Below are 23,335 nucleotides of genomic sequence, written 5' to 3' on the forward strand. Positions count from 1 at the left end.
ATTATACAATTATATGGATTAAATACCCATTTCACAAAAAAAAAACATGTTCATTACCAGCGATATGTCTGAATCTGCATCTTCTTATCTATACAAATATGGCCGCTCTATCATATAGTCCAGAGTAAATATATGCTAACTAGATACCTATCTACCATAATATAATATATTGTGGTATTATTGGCATGGCCGAAAAAATCTTCGTTGAAAATCCGGACGATAATAATGCAATGGATATGTAATTTAGGGATGGTTTTTAATTCATTTTAAAAAGGGCAACCACCTCAGGGTAATAATATAAAGAGACTAGGTATTTTTCGACAAAATGAAGCCGTGTTTCTTGCATATAACTTACATCAGAACCTCAATTATATTAATATTTACCTAACTATGAAACGTTATACCATAATGTTGCTTCTCAGTATGGCTACCAAATTTAAATATAACATAGTTAATCATATTATGTTCTACTAAATTAACTAAAAATAATTAACACTGACTTTATATTTAACACAAAAACAATAAATTTCAGCAACACGTGCTCGCAGTTTTTAAACGACTGTAGTCATCCAAATCATTATTTACCGGCGACATGTACAAAAAATATTTAATTCAGCCGTAAAAATTCTATCTTACTCGAACGTATATTGCGGAGATATAAGCACGCCGAATGCTTTCTCACTCGCGCTTATGGTTCCCGGTACCAGTCCACGGACTGTCGGTTGGGAAATACTGAGATAGAACACTTATATTTTTCCGTACTTGAATGTATTATTTATTCTATTGGTTAGAAGGAATGGGTATAAAATCGATTCGCCTCGTATGCAAACCAGAGGTCGTATATTTTGCTAAACATGCGTTTTCTCGCAAGTGACTCTCTGTATATGGAGAAGTAAAACGGTTAAAGATACTTTTTCTAAAAACAAGCCATTACCCAGTACGCAAATCACGTTTTACTCTGTATTCCGCAACAACGGTATCGATAGAGTCGAATTTATTTTATTAATGCTCCATTTAAAGGAGATTTAAATAATTATATATTTAAAAAAATAACACTATCGACTATTTACTTGATGGAACTTGAAATTAAATTCTAATTGATTTGATTTTTGTGCTATTCCATTTGAGAATTTTCTTACTACCAGGGTTTTACTAGTGGCAAATACACAATGTGGACTGTTGTGGCGAAGTGTGGAGGTAAACTGTGCAGATTTGACATAAATAGTATCTATCATGGACCCCACGTCCTAAACCGGGCCCCAAGGCTAATATCTTTGTTAGGCCCCTGTGAGGGCAGTGTGATGCTCTACACTCTACAGTAACATTTTCCAAATGGTGTTCACGGTAAAATTAAGGGTATTTAGGGTGTATTTAAATCCGCTTGAATTATGGAGTTATCAAGTAATTTCACAATTAAATATTACATCACACAACCACATAATATTTTAAAATATAAACATGAATAAAGGAAAATACCGCGACTTGTTTTAATATTAGAGCAAATTTGTGATCTGTTTATTTCACTTATTTGGTTGACTCGCCACACCGGGGCCCCCATGAGCCCTGTCCCCCAGGTTAGAGCCCTGTCAGCACCCCCTTGTGGGGGACATGGTATCTATATACTAAACTTTGCCAGCCATGTTTATTTGTTTTCATTGAACTAAGACCACAATATGTAGATTTTATCACTTAGTTATTAATATTAAATTAAATTCCATCTAGACCAAACCATAAGTCATAGTGAATGTTGGCTGTTAGCAGAGATCTGAAAAAAATAATGCACACTTTGTCGGTCATATTTATTTATTTTCATTAAACGAATAATAAAATTTGCAGATGTTTTTTAAAATTTGATTTTATCTATAAAATTGTGTATGATTTAATTGGCATAATTTTTGATATTTTAATAAATATTTACCACATACTTTATATTATTACGGCCCCACGATGGGCGAGCGGCTTACGCGATGGAAAATGGCCTGAAAAAATACACAAATTGTTTTTTAATTTGTGTTTGGAGTCAGTATGGAATTAATAGGTTTAGCAATTGGCTGACATCTATTTCTCGTAAAAATAAAAATCTGTTAATAAAAACATCCACTCTGTGGAGGCCCATATGATCCTTTTAGGATCGGACATAGCTAAAATAAAAGAATTATAAATTATGGTTTCCTTTAGATAGGGTTAAATTGAATTTTGAAAATCACCAATACCATTTGTATTGTTAGTTCAATGAGAACAAATAAGTATTAGATACTGACAAAGTTTAGTGTGCACTATTTAAGTCAGATTTCCACATCGATGCTTCGCCACCGGGATGAAAGTTATTTAGGCCATGGATTTTTGGAGGCGGACACTTACAAGCTTGAAGTGCCTGAAGAAGAAAAATACCATTTAACTGGTGTTAATACTAAGATAACTATTCATTGAAAATCTATCTATTTATCAATTTACCGCTATGAACGTCGCTCTAGAAACAATTCATAGTAAAAAGTGTTCATTGTTATAACTGCACTCGCTAGCAAAAATAAATTTGTAACAATAATATAAAAATCGCCTTATTATAAGAGATGACTATTAAAAACGTGATGTAAAAATTTGCGGTGTTCCAGATCAGAGACTGCGACTCATTATCACATCTTCACAAGTCACCACTCGCTATAATATAATATAATATATAGGGTTGCCATAAACGTTGAGCAAGTATATGAGACAACGATTAAATGGGAAAGGTATTGGATTGGTGGCGGAAAGGAGTGGATGGACAGCCGAAAAAAAAGACAGAAGTCAAACACTTTTTATTTTGTTTTTCAATGTTATAATATTCAAACCCGTCATCATCGATTGTATCTTGTAACTATGCACAGAATTTTGTTTCTATAAATGCTCCTTTTTTCCATGGGAATGTAAATTCATTCATAGCACACTTAAATGCATAGCGACAACAGTTTTGGGTAACTGCCATTAAGATATTCCCAGTAATAAAAAATACTGACGACTCACACCCAAAAGTACGTGATACATCTGATTAAGACCGGGCATGGTATGGTGGGAGCATTAATGCACGTAATTTTCGAAAATCTCCTTGGAAACTGACACTCAAAGCTGTTTGAGGCTTTCACGGTTGTTTTTTATCGTAGTAGATTTTTGGGTTTCCACCGTGTGTTCTTCTTCCTTCTTTACTCGACGTTTCGGGCCCATTGCAGAGGCCATTAAATTAAATATATCATCTCTTGACAATGGCCTCTGCAACGAGCTCGAAACGTCGAGTAAAGAAGGAAGAAGGACACACTGTGGAAACCCAAAAATCTACTACGACATTCAAAGCATCTGCAATTGTTACTGTTATAAATAATATGTTTCATTTAATTTTTAATTTCGTTTAATTTTTAAAAATCTATATATTATAATATAAATATAATATGTCATATTTAGCGCGGCTCTCGTGGTGCAGTGCGTAAGGCGCTTGCCTTCCACCCGAGAGTTCTTGGGTTCAATTCCCGGTCAGGACACATAATATTTATGTGTTTGTCTCAAAGCCTGGGTGTTTGTGATTGTTCAAAATTACTAACAACCACCTTGTACGAAAAAGCAAGGACATGGTTATTAATAATTCTAAAAAAAAAAAAATATGTCCTATTTAAAACTACGTCACAGGCGATATAATAACATTAATATGTTTATATCACCGGGATCGAATTCGGAGTCCCGGATGTGAGTCAGGTGATCTACGCAATATGTTGGTAATACTGCTAGTTAAAAAGAAAAAAAAATCACCATTATTGGCACTACAACCCAATGAGGGTATAAGCTATATTCAAAAAGCGTCTTCAGTCTCCACTACCTTATTTACGTCTGCCATAAGCTCCCTCGACAGCTGCTTTAGCCTGCAGAATTCTGGGTATCTTTATACACAGTCAGTTTTACCTATATTAAAGAGGAGGTTATTGGATGGTTACTGGTTGGGTATCTTCCATATTTGAGACATTGTTTACCTAATAGAATCGCCTTTCTTTGACGTGTAAAAAATATGGGATAATTTATTGGTCCTCGTCACGTGATAACATAGTATAAAAATACATGACAAAAAATGGGACAGAAATAAATTCGCGATACAAGATAAAATAATCTGACAGTTCTCTAAATCCGGGACGTATGGTAACCCTACCCATATAGAAACTGTAAATCGTTTACAGATCAGAAAAGTGAAAGGTAAACCCAACTAAATGTACTCTATATAGATATATCTGTAAAGTACTTACAAACATAATAATAATATAACCGCACCGGCAAACTAGTGGCATACTCATTGTTTATGAACTCGCGGTAGTGTTACTTATGCTGGCTGGAACCCAGTATGACTGGTGTGGTAAGCGAATTATTGTTAACTGGATCACTAGGGCCTAGCAAAACACGAACAATAGTCTCACTTATATTCAGTTTAATATCAAAACTTGCAATATAAGTTTGTGCGAAAAATACTCTTATACTACTTCCTCTTGTCTTCAGACCATGACAGATGCATATTTTTATTTATTTTTATTCAAATCACACAACATTACAGTTTACGCCAAACGTCATACTTTTGACAGTCAAAATAAATTACTTATTATAATAATTATATACTTACACCATGGGCCCCACATCCTAAAGCGGGCCCCTCGGCATTGGTAAAATTTGTGTTAGAGTTAAAAAAATAAATAAGGTTCTTCTGTTTATTTTTAGCGATTTTTTGTAGTTTTAATACATTGACTTGAATTATGGAGTTGAGTATCAACACAAAACAATCAAAAATTGCATATTCTTACAACCTCGTTTTTTTAATTTCAATATCCCCTCGTGAAATAGCGCCCTTTACTTTTTTACTATCAGAGCAAATTTGTGATGTGTGTTTATCTAACATATCTGATCAACCCGCCACGCCGGGCCCCTCGACTAAAATCCTGTCGCCCCCTATTTATCCACATACGCGATCTTCAAAAAGCTGTACAGCCAGTATATTTGAGAAGGACTTTGTGGAGTAGCAATCATGGCGATGGTACTAACGAAGATATGGAATTATTTATAATGGCTTGTACGCATAGATAAAGAAAGATTGTCAATTTAATAAATATAGATTACTGAGCTACGTTATAGATATTTTCTGATTCAGTTATATTTATATTGCTTCGTTGATTCAATTTACCGATTTAATGATATTGTCAACCGGAGACAGACCATTACTTTAAATAGGTTTTTCAATATTTTATATTATTTTTTTCATGAATCCACCCCTATAGTATGTTATCTTGTACAAAGTCGACAAACGTAATTTTAACCGTGATAAATCCCATTTGTCTCTATCAATAAAAGTTCATATCAACTGTAGGTGGAGGCAATGTAGTTTATATAGAGTTGAGACCACTTATTTTAAAGAATATTCACTCTTGCTTACAAATCGGTCGGTCTTGCTTAAAAATGTAAACCAACTTAACTAACCAGAAAGGAGGACATATATTATACATATACACAATATTTGTTTTAACTGATATTGTACATTTTTTTTTATTTTTATATTGTTTACCATTGACTAGTTCGAAATTCGTAGAATACATGCAACTTAATGAAGTTAAAAAGCTATTTTTTAATGTATGCTTAAATCTTGAGTGTGAGCCTAATAAGATAAGACAATTCGTCATAAAGCCTATTAAAAAAACTTCTATGGAACCACATGCATTGTATTACACTTAAAATTAAAATTGACCGTTTTTATTCAATTAATTAACTAACCATTTGCCAGATTCTAGGGTGTAACAAAATACTAAATAATCTGATTGACATATTATGTACCAACATAGGTGTAACTCAAATTTACAAATCGTGTAACAAATCTCAATTGACAGTGTATTTCAATTAGTAAGCTTGATGTTTTAAATAAATTTAAAACAAAAATTAAACAACCGATTCGTCAATATTGACTATCAAAAAACAGTCATAAATGACAGTAAAATGCAAAATGTCACATCACTTATATCCTCATTTCAGCTAGGCACCTAACTGCATATTCTACCTACCTGCATAATGTCATTATACGTAGGTACCTACGTCACAGAAAAATATAGATATATAGATAATGCCAGCTATTTTTTGATTCTATTCTGGAATAGGATATCATACTAATTGTACTAGCGGTGTAAAGAAGATTTTTTTAAATTCTTTATTACGCGAATAAAGAAGGCTTAAAAAGTACTACTAATTTATAATTTCCTTTCTAGAAAAAATTTAAAATACGTGTAAGCTTAATTGCTCCCCCACTCCGCATCTCACAATAAAAAATATTACTCAATTATAGTATCAACTATCCCTTTTCCATTACATAGCACCTCTTCTACCCCATCCCCATGGTATTGACAATAATTCAATGATTTAGGCGTAAAAGCGCTTGAGTCTGTTTTGTTTTTATTTTATTTCTCTTACATTATTTATGTATATTTAAGTTTTTGCTACTATCCTATATTCAATGTTTTGAGTGATTTTAATTATAGTATAAGTAATTTTAAAAAAGATTTTCTCAATATAACCTATTTCTACAAATTAAAGAAATTAAAGTATCTATTTATTTTGCTTAAGTAAATGTAACAAAATCTGTGATACACAAAAAAAGATCTTGATAATTCTTTAGACACATTGGCATTAAAATTTCAAGTTCGTAAGAACTTCCCTGCAACCACAAAATTTATTTAAATTAAATAAATTACTGTACCTAATTATACTTCACCGTGTAAGTGAAATGTGTATCGTAGATATTTTTTATATAATATATTATGCCGAATATCAAGTGAATTACTAAACTAAACTTTATAAAATTTTGGACGGATTTCTATACCAGTACAGGCCACGCCATTCGATTCGATAACAATCTCAATTTGCCCAATTCGGTGAGTTGCAAAACTGTCGATCGAGATAATTAGTATTCATTATTACAATAAGAAACAGTTATGAAGTACCTAATACTGTCAATATATTTGACCATAACTATACTGTTCTTTGAGTTCATGTACATTCTAACGAACTTATTTCAATACTGAAAATATCAGATACCTAATTCATAATTTATCTTTGATTTATAATCAATAACACTACAATAGAATTAATAACTGCATTAATAATTTGCATAGGTAGAACAAACAAAGCATTATGCAATCAGACTATTGCCTTTATGATTCATTCATTTATCATTCAGGCTTCAATTACGAAGGCTGTAGTCGATAATTTTCGTTCGACAGTCGTTGAATTAAGACGTTATACATAGTATCATTGTGCGTTCGTGTAAGTATTAGTAGGCATAAGTTATAGACAAGGCTTTATAAAGCTGTCAAAGTCATTCATGCACCAGTTTTGTGTTTTTAGTTAGATTAATGCACTATTATTTACAATCATAGAATAATTATAATAATATTAATTCATATTAGAAACATGCGTAACAGCGACCATACATTTGTTACGTAATTATATATTATTGCACGCATTGTTTAGACAGCCATTTCGAAATCGAATTCATTCGACTATAATTAGATCGCTAATGCATTGGAATGGACTGTGGTTATTTTCAATAGATAGTTAAAACGTTAACTGATTATAGATTCTATAATATCACGAAATTTATATGTCATTTATTATTGTATAGTTGGTAGGTAGCTGTACCTAATAATTTGGTAGGTAATCTGGCACAAAAAGATGTGCAAATTTTTACAAACTATTTTTAATAGCCCTTATTTTTTCGATTCAATGTAAAATAATAATATATCAATTCCACAGTCAACTGACTACTACATTTCCATACCCTGTTTTAATGTAAAATATTGTAAGTGACTAAACGACAACTTCAAACTACGTAGGTTCATTTATTAAATAATTAATTTATTAAATATTAGTATCTACCTATTAAGACATTAAAATTAGTATTGTATCTATATTACTAACAGCGCCCGCGATGGATGAGTGTGTCAGATGAATGTAGAACTATTTTAACTCACATTTGAAATATTTTGCAGAAGAGTTTCCTAATTCAGTTATTTATTATTCATATAAAGAAGTGTATGCACTATGTTTTGCATCAATAATCCTACTAAAAAATGATGCATACAGTTATCGATAAAAATAATAAATAATTTCAATAAATCTTTTCAAAGAATTCCCTCGTAATAAAATTCAAATGTAAGTTAGAATTGTTCTGCATTCAAGTTGTTAAGTGTCCATTATGAAGTCGTGTGTCTTGGGTTCATATATTGCGTCTAAAAGATTTGTTTAAGCTTTAAGCCAAGAGTATGGATCTAATATTATTAGGTACCTATGTACCTAATAGAAGTTGAGAAATGGCTAATATCGATTCCTCGTAAAAAAATCTGTTTATGACCGGAGTGCTGAGTGATATTCGAAAATGAAGACTTTGAGATATCTTTGCGAGCTTATTATAACTATTATTAGACCATGTGCGATCCTAATAAAATCATAATATGGGCCTCCACGAAAAGAGGTTTGTATTAACAGATTTTTGTTTTTACGAGAAATGGATGTTAGCCACTTGCTCAACGTATTCGGTCCATATTCTGACTCCAAACACAAATTGCAAAACAATAAATGTGTGTTTTTACCATACCCAAGATTCGAACCTGAGACCCACGACAATATATTTTATATGCCGCTCGGCTATCATGGGCGTGCCTAGCCTAGATAATAATATTATATAGACTTTGTAGGAAAAAAATCAAATATTATGTCAGCATGATACGTTGTTATTTATCATTATATAAATTTATATTTAATTTCACGAATACAATGAAACGGAATCTAGGAACAAATAATAAGTATTTTCAAAATATCACATAGGTATATTTTTTAATTAAAACATATTATATATATTTAAGTAGGTGTATTTACATAATATTTCGTCTATCGTCGTGTATAGTATGTACGATCCTACTGTCTACTTACAACCGAAAAAGTTAGGTAAATTGATGAAATAAAAAATAATATTACTTATTATAATTTGTGGTTAATCCTTTACAAGACTAACCATTTAATTTAACGGCAATCTATAATCAGTTAGGACATTTAATATATTATTATATAAATATAATGTAAGTATAAGGGAAAAAGCCATCATTAAAACTAACCATAATAAAATTAATCCCAAATAAACTTGATGTTTTTTTTATTTAATATATACCTACTTACAGAAAAGAACCCCAAAATTAAATGGATATTTACTAATAATTATTATAATATTTAAGTTGATAAATATTTAAGTATTAAAAATGTTTTTTTATGTGTGACTGATTATTTTGGAAGAGAAGAAATAAGTATGTACTTACCGACAATTTAATTTTTAAGAATTTTAAATTATATAAAATGTCTAAAGACGTTTAAAATGCCATCTGGGCATCCAAGTGATCACTCAAAATTATACCATGATCGAATTAGTTGCTATAATTTACTTCATATTGTTGTATAAGTTTATAATAATAGCCATCTAAGATAATAATCCATATTGGGTATAGAAAAAAAAAACAAATTTGTAAAGACGAAAATATTTAAGTAGCATGAATTATTCATGACGGTCCCTTGCGCCACAAAACTTGGCCCCCTTTTGTAAGAAAATGTCGAAAAAATTATAATTGAGAACATCAAAAATGCATTTGGATATGCAAATTCGATCAGACTCGTATTATTACTTTCCTACTAATAAGTACACCGTGTTTTTAAACGGAATGCGGTAAATAGGTAATGAATAAATAAAAATTGTATACTGAGAAATAATTAATTCATATTATAATTTATACTTAGCTGATTTAACTGCCAATACACACAGTTTACTGTTTTAGATCGTCGAAATAATAAAATTTAATCGTTTATTCGAAAAAATACCTCACCAAATACAATAATGTAGTTCGATGTAAAATGAAATTCTGATATCCCGGAATTCCAACACTTTCAATTGTATCAATAAACCAAAAGGGAACCTGCAATTACAAACCATGAAATAATGATAATTGGAAACTATTAATTTGAATGAGTTAATTTTAATTGAAGTACCTAAGTATCCTATTATAAACAAAAATAAATATATTTCACACTCGATTTATAAAATATTCGGTTAATTTAGTAAAAATGAAAATATAAATTAAGACTAAAAAGTTACCAGTGGCGAAGTGTGGAGGTAGGCTGTGGAGATTCGACATAAATATTATTGCCCACTAAACTTTGTCAGTCATAAATATTTTGTTTTCATTGAACTAAGAATAAAAATAATTTACAGTTGGTGTTAGTTAGTTTATAAAAATCAAATTACCCTGTGTAAACCAAATCACAATAGATAAAAATATTATCCTATCAATAAAATATCGAAAATTATAAATTTCCACATATTATAGATAAAATTAAAAACGTACTAGAATAACAGCATCTGCAATGCGTATTCTTATATCGATGAAAACAAATAAGTACTACTACAAAGTTTAGTGTGCACTATTTTGGCTGATCTCCAGAGTCTACTTCTACCCTTCGCTCCTGCTAGGTACCTAATATGTGAAGATATAAAGGTAAAATTGTAAACAATACATATACCAACCAATAATTAAAATATGTCACGCCACTGTGATTATTTTTGACTGAATTAATTCTCTAATATTTCTAGTAATACATACACTACACAATATATAAAATTCACGTTTCTATTAGATTGTTTATAGGTCAAATTAAATTGATAAGTGAATTATATTATATCCTCATTATAATGATATAATTGAAAATAATTATACACACATCGGCTGTTTCATTATTTAAACAAATAAATATAAACCTTGACACGAAAAATTATTAATACGTCTATAATAATCTATATAAAAATATAAGTCAGAAATTTTTACATTAGATATCCGGTTCCGAAGTCACGAGCAGTAGCAAATTCACAACAACAAAAACGTTCCGCCCGACATTTTTACAATCTTAATTACAAAAAAAAAACTTTTTCTTGTAATTTAAAATGGCGCAATAAATTATTACTTAGACAATTTTAATAGCCCGTACGGGCTGCAATTAAGAAACCCTTTTAAAATATATCGGCGTTACATTGTCACGTCACACGTTTTTTTTTGTTTAATTTTTTTTCTCCCCCTTTTCGACCTATCCATAAATTATGATTAGTATTCCTGGCGTACTAATAGGGAGCCAAAATTTTGTAATAACCAAATTTATATTAAAGGAATCGCACTTCACTGCCATGGATTCCGTAACTTTTTTTTTATAATTATGTATCATATTATACTTATATATTTGAGTTGCCTAGAATCGTAACTCACATATTACAAAAATCGAGTTTTGGGATAATCGCAAAAAACCACTAGAGCACTGTTTTTTGTAATTACAAGAAAAGGAAGTAATGAACTCCCTTGAATATTAATGATTGATAGAGTCGATTTACATTATTATTATTTAAAAATATTTATAATACTCCTAATAGTCCTAATTAGGGATCCCGAGCTATTTTCGATACCTATGAATCCCGCGATTGTGATTGCGAATCTTTCGGGATTGACTTTTTTATCAATTTTTATGGAAAATAAAATAAAAACGAAAATATAACAGAAAAAATACTTCTAATAACAAATAATTACATTAGAAATCAACTGAGTTTGAATGAAGTTTGATTTATACCAATGTGTAAGTTGCTAATTCATTTTATTTTTTCACATAAATTAATAAAAATGAGAAAGATTTGAAAAAAAACAATGCTTAGCACTATTAACAAAGTAATTCTCATACGTTTTACGGCAGTTTCATATTTGGCTGACTAATTAGATTTATGAAGCGGAAAGGCCATAAGTACCTACACCATGATTTTTTTGCTTTACTATTTTAAATCTCGCTCACCCATTCATTAAGTCTTAAGACAGCAATCTCATATTAAATTCACATTATTATTTATATTACAATATTATTTCCTCCATTAAACTTATTAACAATAAATGTCATAAATTATACTAGATTTATTTTTAACCGATTTTATCAATGTTATTTGTAAATATAAAAATTTTATATTAACAATGGAAAAAATGCCAATCCCGGGATCAGAATTTTGGCTCGGGATTGGATTCCCTAGTCCTAATGCTTCAGACACACACTACCTACACTGTGAGAAATAAAGTTCTCTGTTTGGTTAGGATAGATTATTATTCATTGATTTCATTTATGACACCGACAATCAACCTTGTCAACGATTTTCACATAGTTTAAAGTAACTTTTGATAGCTAACTATTTTTAACATTGATTAATGCCTTAAAAATCACTTGACAAAATTGCTAAATGTGAGTTATGAGTCTAGGCGACTTATTTATCGTCTTTCTTCATTGGCTATACAATCCAATAATAAGCTTAGCAACCTCACGAAACATAAATGGATATTAATTATTTGCTCAACCTATAAAGTCTATGCTTTTGGTTTAAACATAATGTATTGAAGAACAGTAAAGTATGTCCATTTATTTGCCAGACACCGGAATCAAACTCACGACTTCACAAGTTGACGTACCACCACTCGGCCATCGGTGGCGTATAAAATAATATATTAATTATAGAGGTTGGTTTATTAGTTGATAGCTATTTTGATTGTCACACCATTATCAAGTCTCTCAATAATCTGGAATAACTATGAACAAATAAACTGACATGTGAAATTTAATATGAATTATAGGTAATATTATTAAAATAGGAATTCTACTAAGCTTGTCACTATTGTCTAGTTATATTAACTACTATATGAAGGCTTCTAAAAGCTGATTTTATTCCCCTCGGTCCTGAGCTTTCCCAGGATCTAATTATTTTATCAATCTTGTCGTCTCTCGATCTAACTTTTGAGTACCTTTTGATGACAACTTTTTTCCAGTTTTCAAATTTTTCTCGACACATATATCCAGCTCTTTTCCATTTGAGGATCCTTCCATTATAGAACCACTCCGTTTTTTGTCCTTACGCATGCACCTTACCATACCACGCTAAGCTACTCTTAAGTTCCAGGCTCTCTGTTTTTGCCGTCCTTCTCCACCGTAGTGAATACTGGAGACAAGGGTAGTGAAAACATCTAAATATTGGAATAATCTAAATGGAAAGGAGTCAGTAATGAATAGGCACTTAGTTTGATAACATATTCCTTATAGAGAGAATATCAGAGAAAGTGATTTAATAAAACATGCGAGCTGGGTAGTGCAGTTTGAGAAAGCATTGACTATTTGAAAAAACCTCGTTATACCTACGTATTATTATATCTCCCAAATTCTAAATATTATATTAAAATTGATAATTATCAGTTGCGTTCGGTGACTTTTGCTTGGAGGGATGCTGTTCGAAGAAAAACATACCAACAATTTGCTACATACTATTATTTATTTAGGGTTTTGTAACTAATTGAGTCATTACAAACAATACAAAAGATGCCAACCAGCTGCTAAAAATCATGAACTGGAAAATACGAGTGGAGGACCGTTCCGGCTGGAGGACGGCGGTGGAGGAGGCTAGGGGCTCGACTTGAGCTGTAGCGCCATCGAAGAAGAAGAAGTATTAATTGAGTCATGATGACTAGCTGATGAAGCAGTATGGTGTGTTATTGCGAAATAGTAAATCTCCGATATCATAAACATATGTACGTAATATGAATAAAGACCGACCGCGAAGAATTATAATATAGAACGTTTAGAAAAACTATATTAATAGTAAATTTACCATTTATACCTAGAGATTTATCAAATCGTTCTGGGGATGCATGCTCCATATCTATAGATCGCACGCCGTTGGTAAATATAACATATATCAGTTTAATTGTGTTATCTATAAATTCTAGATGGAAAGACTTTATATTACATTTTGTTTTGAGAATAATCCCTGCAACAAAATGTAATCGACGAGGAAACAAAGAGAAATAACACAATATTACAACCCAAAGACCACAGTCAATACAATGTTATGTATCAAAATTCATTTAAAATGTAGGTACACTACTTCTAAGTACTTGGATATGAAATTTTAAACAGTGATTAAGAGCGGAATGCACAATCTAAGATTTCGATCCTAAGGATAAGTCGCCGAAAAGCATGACTTAACTATAATAGACAATCCTGAGTATAGAGTTAAGGAATCCTTAACCATAGACTACTTTTGTTATGAACATGCCCCATTCTGTATTACCATTTACCACTGACAGCTGCTGTCAAAATAAATTCGCATGTCTATAAAACAGTCCATACACTCAAATTCACTTCACAATGTATCTCAATATGGATATTGATAGTGATAATTCGTTTGGCATGTACTTGCAGAATATTATTTTACTTTTATACGCCAGCCCGCAGAAATACAAAATGCCAGGTGAAGAATGACACTTGACGCTAGTGTTGCCATGTTAAAAAAATATCTTGCGGTGCCTGTGGAATCACGTATAATGACTTATAACAGAAACATAAGAGTATTATAATTAAATATTAATATGTATTTATAGTTATTGCATTTATAAAATGCAGTTGTCATATTTTTGTCATCGTTTAACAATTATAAAATAATTTACCTAATTTTCCTAACGAGAATATTTAAATATGGTATTATTTTCAATAGAAATGATCTTAACTGAGGACAATGTTTCTGCATAGTATTTTCTGCTAAGAAATTTTTAGTTATGAAAAATGTTTCTGCATTCCGCTCTAAGATTATAGAAGTTATTCAATTTTAGAATTAAGATAGAATTCAAATAAAATACACATTATTATGTAAACTAAGGGGTTCCCATGTTTAAATAATGATCTAAAGTTGTAGAACCGGTGCCCCACCTTCTTTTCATAGAGCAGCATTTTAATGATTTAATAACAGACTATTAAGAAGTGGGTCCTATAATTATTTCATCGCCTTTGGTAAAAAAAAATAACTTGAACTATAAAAGAATGACAACAACATTTTTACATTGCTCTACAAAAAAATGTTTGGCTTATCTAACAGTAGGAATAAATATTTATAAATAATATATCTGCACAATCCAAAGATTGACCAAATATATATAAAAGTAACTGGATTGAAACTTAAACTATTCTTGTATATATTTAGCACAGATCATTTTGGTAAATTGAAAAGTGTTCCTTTATTGCAATTTTGCGTTTATATTTTTACAGATATTTTATGATATTTTTTATCACACTAATTAATCACTTAAATATTATCATTATATTTAACATCGACTGTCTATCTATCTATAAGATTATATTGTATGTGTTGGGTCACTAGTGTGGTGTTCGATGTGTAGGTTGAGGACGATGATAATGAAGTTTTCGATGTAGCAGGGTGAGATTTATTAGCAGCGTATCGGTACAATAGTATATTATACAATGATAGTTACGAGCTAAGTACTTGGATTCTAGTGACATCTAGATAAATTATTCTTCGTTATTTATACAATAAAAAGTAACACACTAACATTAAATTCTGGTACATAATCATATTAGACTAATTATAGAATCAGCGTTTTAAATCGAGTAGCGAAATGAAATATTATTTATTATTACAGTTGTAAGAAAATATGATACTATGAAAAATGATTATTCGGCTAATACACCGTAATGGTATAATGTGCTGTGATATGATGTAATAATACACCGTCTCTAATTTCGCCAACCAACTTGCTGATCTAGCTCAATTGTTTACTGGAAATGGATTCGCTGGGAATATATTACTGCAGAGTAATTTGAAACCTTTAAACAATATATATTTGATCGCTATTACTCTGCAGCTACATATGTGTCATGTGATTGAAGTTAATGGGCTCACCAAACCACACCCGATCTTCATTAGGCGTATCACAGGACCCTCAGTTTTCGCGTGAAGTGGCAGCAGTTTTTAATAGACTAATAATGTATCAAAAGTAGTTACCTAAGACTGAAGTCTCAGTGCACTCAAGTGTACATTAACTGAATAATTAACATAACTTTAAATTAGTAATGCCTATGGGAGAGAAGATGGGGAGGAAAGGAGAAAAATTAAAAATTGTAGTAAATTGTATGTCATTAACAATTATTTCTACCAACATTTTAACAGTAATAATTCTGCTAATATATTCATTTTAATATTGATATTTTTTATGCAATGTTCTATCCGAGCCATCGTAGTCCAGTGCGTAAGACATTACGTTTTCATCCGGGGGCTCCGTGTTCAATGCTCGGTAAGGTCACAATGTATTAATTATGAGCATCTGTTTAAAGATTAGATGTCGTTTCAAACATTGGGCCACATAGTCTGTTTTAGTGTTAAAAAAAACATATATAATTATTTCGTTTTATATACATATATTTATGTAACATACATAATGTATATGAGAAAGGGAAGGAGTTGAACTAACGCTACTGAATTATTAAATTTCACACAAAAACATATCAAATCATATATAAAATTATTCAAAACTCAATAAGGTATCCTGAATAGTAATGATTTTAGACTTTTCTCCCTTTTACTTTCTAAAATGGAACTATCATTACAATTATTGATTTATCCAAAAATCTTCGACAAATAGTTACTTTATAAAATGTTATAAAATCTCGCATTATATCCGTTAAGTGTCACATACTTGCTGTGCAGTACCTACTTACATAGCGAGTGAATTTTTAATTGAAATAGCAATAAAAAGTTTTAAATTAAGATTTTTACGACCTTTTTCTGAATGTCTTAATCTTAATGAAATTCCCTCCTCGCTCAAAAAGTGTTTAATCCAAAGCAACAATGTATTCTTTTATTTCTTAAATAAATGATCAAAACTTACGCAGTCCTTAAAGAGATTGGTCGAAACAATTTATCTGGCACGTTTTCGCAGTTAATTTTTATGAATTTTTAACAAGTTTTTTGTGTTGCAAAATTACAGGACTCCAAAGACACTTTCGCAGTAATATTATATTATTATGGCATATAATTTTGAGATAAAAAAATAACTAATAAAAAACATACAAATCACCGGGTATCACTGGCTACGGCTCCTTACTTACGATTATTCGGTGCTTACCTTAAAAATTACTTACTTACTGAGTAATATTATATCATTATAGCATACAATTGTGAGATAAAAATAACAAATTAAAGGCATTCAAAATACGGGGTTTAGCACGTACCTTAAAAATACTAGTAGGAAAGATTTATATTATTTAATAGGAAATGAATGTCTAACATTAATTTATATTTAACTAAAGATGACATTATAAAGAAATATACTATAATATTATATTATAACGCTAAAAATACGCGGCATCCATTTATATATCACCACTGAATCAATGAATTATTACAGCCTTTCGATGAATTAAAATATACTATAGCATGGGTAGCGAACCTATGGCACGCGAGGTGAATTTGCACGGCACGCGAACGAAAACCAATAAAAAAAATCAAAAAAGGTTTACAAATTAATAATATACTTACCTACATAATATAAAAAAATAATGACGACATTTGAGAAAATTGTGCAACCTGCGGCCCGCGGCGAAAATATTTTCCTAAAAAAACGAGCCGACTCTTTGGCGGGTCAGACATTCGAAAAATATTTCTTGAGAAATGTTGGCACGCGTATGACAAAAGGTTCGCCAACCCTATACTATAGAATTGCGTGGTGACGTCAAAACATTCATAGAAAATTATGCATTTCTCCATAGGGAATATACGCGGATTGCCATCTGCTTAAAGCAGGATTAAACATATCAGACGATGTTTTAAAATAAATATAATTCTTTACCAATATCGGTTTTACCTCTTTGCTAGTTTGGTTTGTCTGCTGTGGTGTATACTGTATAGTTTGGTTTGAATGTATTTATTTAATATATGGATAATATAATAATTCTTAAGGGGGAGAGGCATGCCAGCAGAGGCACCTAGCGGAAAAATATGAAGCTTGCAATATGATAAATATGATAATAATAAAAATATGATAATTTACAATTACAACTGTATTAATTAATAAATATGTATATGAAAACACTAAAAAGATTTTTCTCAGAAAGAAGTCAGCAGCAAACATATTTTGAAAATAGCCGATATACTGGATTATTTGTTAGGTTAGGTTAGGATTTAATTCTTGAATAATTCATGAATCTTGCCAATATCAGCTATGAAAATTGAATTAATATTCATATTGAATCTAATAAAATTAGAGACCGTATAGTATACGGTCAAGCTCAAGGCGAACTGTGCCACGGTGAAATGTTTTACGTACAATTTACATGTAACCGAATTTATTCGGGTATTATTCCATCTGTAAGTGGGTAATAAAATGTCTACGTAAAAATCTATTAACACATTTAAATACTATGAAATAATTAAGTGTGTAGTCGTAAATTATAATAAATTCCTGTAATAATTGTACTTTTATCAATTAACCATCTGTGTTAATATCGACTGTAGAAAGTAAAAAGGGCGTAACCCTCAATTTTTCAAAATACCTACACGTTGAGTCCAAAGTATGTGAGCTGCAAATGCCGTTTTATTATCTAAATTTAGCTAGTATTTAAAAAAAAGGACGTGACGTTGGAAAAACGACTTAATGATCATTTTCGCTGTTTCGTTTCAATTAACTCAATAATTAACATCAGATTAACGATGAAGAATCTAAATTATTAATTATCGTCTAGTTATTTTAAAGTTGTCTATTTTGTATTTTAACTTTGACCAAAAAAATGAAAACGTTTTTGTGCCTCCTGTAGAATTGTGTAGATTACGCTATTTTTTATTTCTATAGTCGATATAATAAAATAGTGTATTATGATACTAAAACAATATGTTTAATTATAAATAACAAAACCGATTACCTATTTCGTTACATTGAAAGTTTTTTGATCTTAACTTTTGATTATAGTATTTTTTAGAGTTCTCTTTTAACAAAACAATAATTATTATTATTTATTAGATGTCATCTACTGTTAATCGGAAATCTTGACAGCCTACCTTAATAAAAAAATATCACATTCTAAAGTTAAACATAACTCATTTATTACATTCAGTTACCATTATATTGTTTAACATTCGATATTATCACCTAGTTGCGTAAAAAATATTGTATACTTTCAATGGTATTGCAAAAGACACCTGACTACTGATTGGTTCATTGTAACTATAACAGTGGACAAAGTACAATGTATGACCTTATCAATAATAAAAACACCTTTTGCTGTTAGTGTGCCCCCTAGGCGCCATTATCGGACCTACATCTTTTCGTCTCAATGATATCATGTTTAGGTAGCAAGTAAGTAACTAGATACCTACCTAAGTGTTTATTTAAATTGAATAACATAATATACCTACGTATATAATGAAGTTTGAAATAATATTTCAATACGGGCATTTTTCATTTCATTACTATGAAGGCTGACAATATGTCAATTCTGATTACCTACGACATTGGATTACATCTACGCAGTGTTGATATTTATGAATGTCTAAATATGTCCATTTTTTTTGTCTTAATAAGGTTCCCAATCTTTTTGGAGCACGTTCTTTTAGTTTATATTATATGTTTTACCGTCGAAACCAAAATATTAAAAGATAAAAATAATTTTGGACAGCATTATTAAATAGGTATTAAGGCCCCGCCCCGTCCAGGGTGGACGCGTTCTGCGGAGCGTTGAGCGGCATGCGCAACTAAAATGTCTAATACTCACGATAGCCACGCAGCTTAAGCATCGTGGGCCTATAGCGTCGTGGTTCCAAGTTTGAATCCTGGGTCTGGCAAGTACATATTATTATATTGTTTTTCAATTTGTGTATATGAGCCTAAGTATGGACCTAATAGGTTGAGTAAGTGGCTGACATCCATTTCACGTAAAAAAAATATGTTATATGTTGACACAAACCTTCACTCTGTGTAGGCCCATATGATCTTATTGGGATCGGACATGGTCGGAAAAAATAAAAACGCTAAATTTATTCTTACATATAAGCAAAACGAATATCCTCTTAAAAGTTTATAAAATGACACATTTATCTCTTAATGAAAATCCATTTAAATACGACTTTTTGTCGCATACGTACATAGAGTATTAATGAGTCGCCGAGAGTCATAACTCACATTTTGTAATTTTGTCATTTTTTAGTTAAATATACAAAGTGATCCTAAAGGCATTAATCTATATAAAGAAAAAAATAGTTGGCTATCAAAAGTTACTTTAAACCATGTGAAAATAGTTGACTGTTGGTGTCATAACTCACATTTTTCAATGAATAATATGAGTTCTGTCATCAATGTATATTATGCAACCTTAGGAGTTTTATATAATATGTTTAAAAAATATATATAAATCGACTCACTCACTCATTAATATTCAAGCGAGTTCAATATATTTCATCTAATTACAAAAAACAGTGCGCTGGTGGTTTTTTGCGATTATCTCAAAACTCGATTTTTGGAATATGTACGTTATGAGTCTAGCCACCATTTTAAAACACATACAATGACATGCCCACCGAAGTAAACCACTGAATAATTATTTAATGACTCGCGATGATTGCATAATTCATAAATTAATTCATACAGTTGAAGGCGAAACAACAGGTGAGAGATCTCGATTTGTTTTCTATGCCTCATTGAAAATTTTAGCGATCAACAGTAGAGCAATTGCCTTCACTTTGGGACTCATGGATGGGACAAGTTGATCTAATAAATGACTTACCGTATGCAATATTTATCAACCGTTTAGTGCGTGTAAACAAGATATTTGTTGTACTATTATATTATATAGGATAATATTAATATAAAGTCATATATCCTCTATCTCCAATCCTGTCGTGGTTAGTTTATCAGTATGTCATTCCCCAGAAAGTTATTAAAGTTAGTGTCTGAAGGCTCCGAAGGTAATGTCTTGCAACTTTTACTGCAGACATTTCCAATCTCCAGAGATCAAAATGTTTACGAGAGCTTTATGGAGAGGCTTCGAAGGCAGATGATTTATTGTTACCACAACATAGTCAAAGCCCTAGGCAATACAGACGAAATAACGCCAAATAATGAACAGATATATCTATTTTTCTGGTAAATAAATTATTAGTGAACTTTGTGGGTAATTTGAGCTTTCACGTGACCGATAGTTTTACGAGTTTATTTTATTAGTATTATCACTATAAAAGTTTTAACGACTATGTCTAGTCTAGTAAATGTTATCACTTTTATTTTATATGCACTTCTAATTTGAAATAAACTGTACCTACACAGTTTTAATGCAGAATTGCCAAAATATATTTTCATCAAATATGATTAAGTACCTACATAATATAAATATAATATTATGTAGTCTTACCATGTTTTAAGTTTTGTTTTATTTTGAAACTTTTCCAAGTTTCAAAATTAAGAGCTTTTTTTAGCTTTCATTAGAAATTCGGGGTGGAGGACCTTTTTAAAACAAATGTTACTTAGAGTGGGAAACAACCTTGTTATTCTGCAGTATTGGAGCTTAGGGCCAGCGTAAAGTCACGCTACATCGTTCGTTCCATCGCCACGTCTCGAGCCTTTTGCAAGTGAGGGAAGGTCTGCCACAGTGCCGGAGACTTTGATGCTGTGTCACAAGGGTACGGAGTGTCGAATTTCTGGCGGCATCCGGAGCACATGCCTAAATAACGTGAACTGCCTCTTTGTGACTACTTCCTTCACAGAAGGCTGAAGTGTCTGCTCACAAACGCAAGTGTTTATAACGTAGTCGTATCAATGTACAATGTACCCATAAGATTCGGTGGAGACATCGATTCTTAATAATCAAAAGTCACAACCGTTTGGGTAAGATACCATGTTTACAATAGATAAAATTCCACTTTATATGAAATATCATTCATTCAAAATGGCTTAATTATTGAAAACATTTTTACAATAAATTCCACACACGTCATTTTTTGGGGTATAAAAATATACAGTGACATTAACGAAAATCATGCAACCTTTAAAGTAACAAAATAATGCTTTAGGTACAACAATCTATAACCTTGAGGTACACTAGGGTGTGGGCAATTAATTCCTTTTGTGATTAAGCCTATTATTTATTTGATTTCCAATAACACATGTCATTCAGTAAGTGTAAAAGCGCTGGAAAAATTAAACACGTCGAGAACTTACTAAACGGTTACAGAACACATATCACGATCGATGAAGTTATCAAACTGGGTGTAAGTGAATAACGATGATCATTTAGTAACCTAAAAGAGTCAAAGAATTTGTTTTTATCTGGACCAATCCCGGATGATTATGATTATAATGCAATGACATATTAAAGTGTCGAGTAGGTAACGAGTTAGATTACAAGTTATAGTTATGGCTTTGTATTTTTTTAAACCACCATTGCGATAAAACTAGATCTTGTCGTTCACCATAGAATTTTGCAAACTTTTTTATATCTGAAAAATTTTCCCGTGCGGAAATCAATTTGCAATAACTGACAAGTCTAACAGAGTATCAAACCGACTTGACAAATCACAGCTTCCTCAATTTTGTGCAAATACTTAGGCATATTGTACACACTCGTACGTATTTCGTACCTACATTATTTTCCAAACTATTTTTGAATTCCATCATTATGTAACTACTGATTTTCAATTTTCTAGCTACCATTGTACTCCAATTCGATGTCGACTTGTGTTTCCATTTATGCAGCCAAATTAAAAAAATATATTTTTTTTTCAATATCATTTTTAATTATACGTACCTACCGCGCCCAATAATTATCCTTCGAAGCTATACATTATTATAAAAGTTGTAGGTAATGAATTTCACCATAATGCATATTATAAATAATCATATAACAGTATTTTGTACAAATAAATTGGAAGTGCTATCAGAAGCGCGACCATATTGTACCTACCTGTGATGCAATAAAATATCAAAATACCTTTTTCACTAAATGATACTACAACATAATATTATTGTATTCTAATATTAGGAATGTTGCGGATACATAAGTACATATTAAGTGAAGTGTGCCTAATCATATATCTAATCAAAATATATAATTGAGACATAAATAAGCTAATTTTAGCAGAATTTTATTATTTCATCACATGTTATTATAATATAAATTAATAATGATTAAAATCTCATAACGTCTTTTTAGCACATCGCATATATTAACAATAAATAAAAATATATATTTGTGTGTGGGAGGCTTAGTGCGGAGAATTTATAAAAAATACTTCGACGTAGATTAAAAGTTTTTTTTATTTGTTGTAGTTATTGCCAATTTTTGATTGCTCAATCAATATTTTAGAAAAGTGTATTATTTACATTGAATAAATATTGTCAATCTGCAAATTAAT

This window comes from Rhyacophila brunnea, unplaced genomic scaffold (assembly GCF_057557595.1).
Source record: "Rhyacophila brunnea isolate RB1 unplaced genomic scaffold, BYU_Rbru_1.0 scaffold_14, whole genome shotgun sequence".
Lineage (NCBI taxonomy): Eukaryota > Metazoa > Arthropoda > Insecta > Trichoptera > Rhyacophilidae > Rhyacophila > Rhyacophila brunnea.